This window comes from Apis dorsata, unplaced genomic scaffold (assembly GCF_000469605.1).
Source record: "Apis dorsata unplaced genomic scaffold, Apis dorsata 1.3 scaffold_44, whole genome shotgun sequence".
NCBI lineage: Eukaryota > Metazoa > Arthropoda > Insecta > Hymenoptera > Apidae > Apis > Apis dorsata.
Window position 1 is genome coordinate 1,243,564 of NW_006263346.1, and position 6,997 is coordinate 1,250,560.

General features: G+C 26.1%; 1 protein-coding gene and 1 long non-coding RNA gene across 10 annotated transcripts in view; one reads left to right on the forward strand and one right to left on the reverse strand.

The window, feature by feature from the left end:
* The window catches only part of LOC102679312 (dual specificity tyrosine-phosphorylation-regulated kinase 4), a 176,900-nt gene that overhangs the window by 152,299 nt on the left and 17,604 nt on the right, over window positions 1–6,997 (forward strand). The gene's annotated exons all lie outside the window — the stretch shown is intronic.
* LOC102679230 overlaps window positions 5,260–6,997 on the reverse strand; it is a 4,749-nt gene continuing 3,011 nt past the window's right edge. The window contains exon 4 of the long non-coding RNA XR_420710.2: window positions 5,260–5,643. This is a non-coding gene — a long non-coding RNA (uncharacterized LOC102679230). The remainder of the gene's footprint in view (window positions 5,644–6,997) is intronic.

Consider the following 6,997-nt stretch of genomic DNA (forward strand, 5'->3'; position numbering starts at 1 on the left):
AATATGTACTACACTTTGTATCAAGCTTTATATTTTTTCAATTGCAAGAGATATTCGAGGCAATTGAAGTTATTGTAGCAATTGAAAGATAAAATTGAATGGTAATGTATAGGGTGATCATATTCTTATCATAATTCCAAAATTGAGATATATCAGTACGTGGAGGACAATCACCTTCTTTAAAAATAATTTATATTATTAATATATTAAATGTAGTTAAATGATAATGTAATAATAATAATTCTTATAAAAAAGAGATTCTTGAATTATGTTCACAGAATATGACTTACACTAATTAGACTCTTCTTGAATTCTCCATATGATATTTTTTATTTATATTTGTATATAGATTCTCTCACTAACATGAACATAGAACATTTAAGAATTATCAATATATAATTACTTCAAATTGTAAAGATAGTACAATAAAAATTCAATTTATAAATTTCAATTTATGAATCCTAATTTATAAAAGAAGAATTGAATTACAAATAAAGTATATATATAAAATAAATAACAAACATTTATATTTGGATTTGTAGAGGTTTATAATGTGATTATTATAGTTATTACTGGTTACTTGTTGAGATCTTACAAGGTTGATCTCAAACTGTTCCTAAAACAAGCGTCCTCGACGAATTCTAGTGGTCCCTAACAGTTTAGAACAATTAATCAGGCTAGCATTGAGTTGATGCATGGCCAAACTAGATTGTATGCATTCTCTTGAATAAATTCTCTCGTTGGCCAGTCTTTGACAAACTGCCTCCCTTTTATGACCCATTTTGCAGCTTTATTTTGGAATTAATCCGAAGTCATCTCAGTGGTCTGGCTTAATTTTAACCTTTTATTAATGAAAACAATGTTCTTCCAAGCAGGCTTTGTACTAGAATACGCAATGTCATAACTAAAATTCCTATTTTTGTTAGTACGTAATTTTGAGAATGGCGAATTCGATATTGATGAGCTTTTCTCAATTATTATTATACAAATAGTTGTTTAATTATTAGAGAAGATGTTAAATGTAGTAAAAAAATATAATTCCGTGTAACGATTTAGAAATTTTTAATAATTACTCTCGAGAATTGCTTTGCTTAGTAGACATTGTGAAAGTGAAAATTATTGTTGGATAATTAATTTCAAAATAATTTTTTAGATGAATTCTCGAGAATTTTATCGTCAAATATATCCATATGTAAATGGAAATAAATAACTATGCTGGTTGAGAATTACTTTTTGTGTAATGAATAATAATTCATAGACTGTTGGACGATAAATTTCACTCTCAAAACATAGTGTCCAGACAACATATGAAAGATATTATTTCCAATGATTTATTCTCAAATATATCCGCGTTTGAATGAAATGAATATTTTTCGCATATCGCATTAAAAGTAAATTATCTAGTAATTTTTATTCTCAACGCAAGTAACTCCATTAAATGGTCAAAAGTACCGTTCAAAACTAATAATTTCCTTGATAATTTTGTATTCTAAAATATATTAGCACTTTTACATAGAATATTACGCAATAATATTCGAAAATAAATAACGAAAAATAGTAAAGTCAAATTCGCAAGACGAGTCAAGTAAATTGAATTAACTTGACTCAGGAAAACTCGGAGGTTGGTCCACTAAAAAAGACGTCCCTTGCGCGAAGAATTTTGAAAACGTTTTTAAAGTTAAAGGAACGTGGATTGTGTCCAGGGAATACAAGAGAATAAATTGTTCAGGAAATAGAAGGAAAACGAAGCAAGAATAAGATTGTTAGATGCGTTGAACGATGAGATCCGTTCGCTTAGCTCGTCTAAAGTTAAAAAATTCTATAAAATCTTTTCTCATCCGTGATGAAGAAACTAAATTGCCTGTATTTGATCCTTGTATTTGTGCACGATGGATCGATTAACGATTTTAATTGTGGAATTTAGTTCTTTGATATATCAAATATATTTTTTTGTTTTTAATTGATCGATAAATTGTTTATCGAAAAAGAGGGGGTAAAGTCTCGTTTGATAAAATTGCTAATTTATATCGATGTAAAGTCTCTTGTAATTAGTTGATATAAAATTTGTGTCATTCGTAGTTTAATGCTGTGTGCTAAATAAGGTGATCGATGTTAGGTATTATGATATAATTTATCTTGCTTGTCATCCATCATGATGAGGGGAATGGTTCATTGATTTTGAGATATAAGGAAAAGTCTAGGTCTCTTATTATTCGTATTAGTATATGATAAATTTCTTATTTTATATTTGTATAATTTAATTCGATTTTTAAAAAATTATTTGCACGAAAAATTACATAAATATTTAGCATAATATTATTTTATTAATTTTTTTTATTTGCTTCAAATAATTAAATGAAAATATATTTTGATTATTATTTTAATATTCATTTAATGTCTGTAATTTATTAACAAATACTTTTACAAAATTTAAATATCCTCACGAACAAATGAAATTTCAATTTAACACCTTTCAAATCCATTTCAATAGGATATCCATTCGTTTCGCATATTGTTAACATCTTATTTTATTTTATGAAGTTACGCGATTAAAGTTTATAGTTTCGATTCAATGAACACAGATAGATTTGCATAAATATTTCATTTAATTTCAACTCTAGCTTCTTAACTTCAATACCAATGAGAATTATTCTATATATAAAATATAATATTTCTCATAGGATGTTATAAAAGTGAATAGCTAGTGACGCCCACTTGAATAGTTTTCTAGAAAAAGAATCGGTCTCTCAATGAAAAGTCTTTTATAACTTGACACGGTATTGCGTTTTTTTTTTTTTTTTTTTTTTTTTTTATTTAAAAATATACACAATATTACGCAAGAAGTGAATAAGTTTCAAAAAACAAGACTGTAAGAAAAATAGATCTCTGAAATAAGTGAATAGAAATAAACATTTTTATTTCTTCGAGATTTTATAAATGAATTTTCCCTTTAAATTGTACTTTTAATTTAACTTTTTAATAAAGAAGTTAGTATTTTAAATATAAATATTAAAATCAAATCATTTTTTAATAACATATATAAAAATTCTATCTATTTTCCTGTGCAAGGAATAAAAAAATGAAAAATAGTAAGTATATAATCATTTTCAGTTATTGAATTGGGTTTCATTTAAATGGAAAATAAATATTTTATTTGTATCAAAATCAATAAATAGTAAACAGTAAAATATTAAATAAAACAATATTCTCAAATAATATTTGCTTATAAAAATATTTCAATTTTGTTTATATCTATTTGTTTTATCTTATGGAAATATTTAAATTTTCTATCATTTCACATTTTCTCTGACATTTCCTAAAAGTTCATAGGATGAAAAAAAAAAACGGATTGATGATTGCTTCAACTTATTTCGAATAATATTTATCCCAATTTTTGCCTTATGGAAATATTAACATTTTCTATCGTTTCATATTTTAAATTTTCTCTGGCATCTGGCAAGAGTTCATAGGATCACAGGAAAAAAAAAAAAAAGAGAGGATTGATACAATATGTCGAAACATATGCGTTCATACTTGATGCATGTGATCGTGTTATTTTTCTAATTACCGCATATCGTCCCACCTGGCCAACTGTGTGGTGCACACAGGTTAATGAGCCTCTGCTCTTACCTAGGTGACGTTTCTAATACGCTTCCGAGATACCTTGCACGCCCACGTGTCTCTAATCCCACGTAACTACGTGGGTATACACCTATCTGGTGTTCGAGAAATAACTTTTTCTTTTCTTTATTTGCTTATTTCACTTTCACGCGATGAATGGGTTGAAGTGGAAAGAATTTAAAAGGCTTTTATGATCGATTAGGATGCATACTGTTGTTCTTTTAAGTTAATTATTTTTCTTGACTGTATATTTAATGATAGAAATGATAAAAATAATCGAAAAATTTATGTAATTTTGTTTAATATTTAATTGTTTTAAAGTCAAAAAGTGTATGGAAAATATTTATTTTTTTAATTAATTGGTTAAAATTATTTAGATTTAATTTAGAAATAATTTTCTGCAATAATATATAGTATTAAAAAATATACATTGTCAGAATTCTAAATAGAATTAAGGATAGTTTTAATCTTATTTTTTTCATATGTGAGAGAAAAATAGATATCTAAATATTTTCTTATATGATAATTGTTATAATATAATTGAGAATTATCAGTAGATTTAAAATGTTAATATATTTCAATATCAATGAAGAATATTTCAATTCTAACATCTCATTAGCATTCTATAAAGAAGTTTCACCAAACGAGAGTGAAAGCCAGCACCAAAGTCTCTGCTTTCAAACTGTTGTGTGATTCGAATCCTTGAATAATTCTGCAATTAGCATTAGTTTCATGAAGTACAAAAATCTGTATTTAGATCATTCTCCGATTTTGTTATATCGAGAAAAAAAATATATATCATTCAGTTTCTTTATATTTCTTTTGAGAGATTTTTTTCTAATCTAAGATTTCCGTGTTTCACTTATCGACATGTGTGAGAGAACATTTGAATATGTTAATTTTCCATGAGTAAAGATCATAATTTTTTACGTTGGTGTTCTTTTATTAACAAAAAGATAAATAAGATAGAGATGCCTTTTTTTTTGACTTAATTAAAGATAATTTATAAATTTATATTAAGCTTATAATATAAGCTATGAACTATAGATTATCTGATAATTTGTGAAAGTGAAATTTATGGAGTATTAAACTTATAGTAATAGCAGTTAGATAGATCTCTATTATAATATAAAATTATTTATAAAATAATATAAAAGAAAAGTTATTATTATAATAAATTAATATTATCTTCGTGCAAAAATAGTAGATACATGTTAATATTGCTATGCTAATATTTTACAAGTGATATATTTCAAGTAATTAATACCAATAAATTCTTTTTATAATAGTAACAAAAGAAATTTTATAAATTAAGTCATCTTATTGTAGGAAATATAAAATTTAACCTATAATTTAACCTATAATTTATCAATCTTAATTAATAAATATCATATTAAGGAAATATTAAAATCGATTAATAAATCATAATCTTTTAATAGATAACTCAAAGTATAAAAAAATAATTTATCCTTACCATAAATTAATATATTATTATTAGTAATTTTAATTACATGTTCAAACTCTACAATTTCTAACCTCAAAGATATAATACAACACATCTATCTAATCAACAAATCTATAAAAAAAACAAAATTCAGAATAAATACAAATTAATTTTTCATTTTAAAGAGGTTAACATATTTAATAAATGTCAGATTATAATATGATAAGAAATGATAAATTTATCACGAAAAATTTGAAAGGTTACGTTTGGAACACCCTGTAGATAGATAAGTCGAGGCAGTTACGTCGTGTTCGAGATTCGCATTAGAAAGGCGCGTGGCTGCAGCCAAGAGATGTCACAAGGTAAACCGCATGCATAACTTGGATATAGGGAATTATTGTACGTATGTACGTAAGTACCTATCTCTTGAAGATCGAAACACACCAGTATCGTTCGACTTGCAACGTCCTTGAAAAAAATCCGAGCTTGCAATCGTGTCTTTCCTTCCTCTAAACTTTTTTCTATAATATTGGACTCGTTTCCGTTGTATCATCTTTGATATGCTTTTCTTTTTGTTCCTTGAGAAGAAAATGAAAATTATAGCTAAATATTAAGATGAATTATTATATACAATATCAATATTTTATATACATTATCAATAATTTAAGAAGAAATGAATTCTTTTTTTCAATTCTCAAAAAATATGAAGATAATAAAAAAAAGTATCCACATTTTTCATAATTTATATAGTTTATATTAGTAACAAATAATATATAAGAAAATAATTTTTAAAAATTATATTATTGTGAAAAATCAAGATCAAGTATTTTTTAGTTTCCCGAAACAATTTCATTTTAAAAAAAATATGTTCAATTAAAATATGATAATCTTGCTCATCGAGTAAAACAAATATCTTGATACTTTTAATTTTCGAATTTAAGCGGATTTGGTCGCTCGTATCTGCTGTCGTCCGTGAATCCTCCTCGATTTATTTATGCATTTCGAGTTGCATGGTACCGACTGACAAAGGTCTGGACCGAGGAGAAAACGGAAAAGAGATGAAAAAAAGAAGGTAGGAGGAGGACGAAGAGGAGAGCACACGAATTGCAATTTATACGAGCAATAGTCGGAAGAGGTTATTCGTCTCTCTGGTTATTCCACACGCCTGCCTTTTATTTATGCCGATGCAGCGACACGAATTATGCGATTGCCGATAATAATTTTTCATTATACGAGATCGATCGAGCGTGGCACCGTTGTAAAACGTGAAAAATGTTAACTGTTTTTATTTATTTATAATATTAATTCATTGGTAAAACGTTGAAAGTTATCTTTCACGTGGAATGATCCTTTCAGACTTCCGATATTTTATTTTATTATTATTATTATTATTATTATATTTATCACATATTTCGATAAATTGAACATTTATTCAATGACAAAAATGAAATTTCATTAAACACGACTAGTACTTAAATCAGCAACTATTCATGTTGGTGGCAGTAGCTCGTAATTTACCTAAACCAGTAACTCTTGGGCCAATGACCACTAGTTAGTTACTTCCTATTAACACAAACGAGGAAACGCGGACAAGTCTAATCGAGCAACTCGAATTCCTTTAAATTACTCAAACACATCCTAAAAATTAAAATTACAGTTTCCAAGTATGTTTGATCAAGTTCCTGGTTCCCAACCAGTGAGTCTCGACTTCCTTAAGGATTATTTAAGTTCATTTTTGCCGTTATTTTTTAATATTTTAAACCATATTTTAGCATTTATTTATTATTTCAATTAATATTATATTTTGTCCTATTATTAGATATAATACTGATTTTTTATAAAGAAAAGAAATATAGAATGATTCTCTCTTTAAAAAAACTCGGTCTATTGATTGTAACTTATTAATTACATTTTTAAATGTTTTTTTTTTTT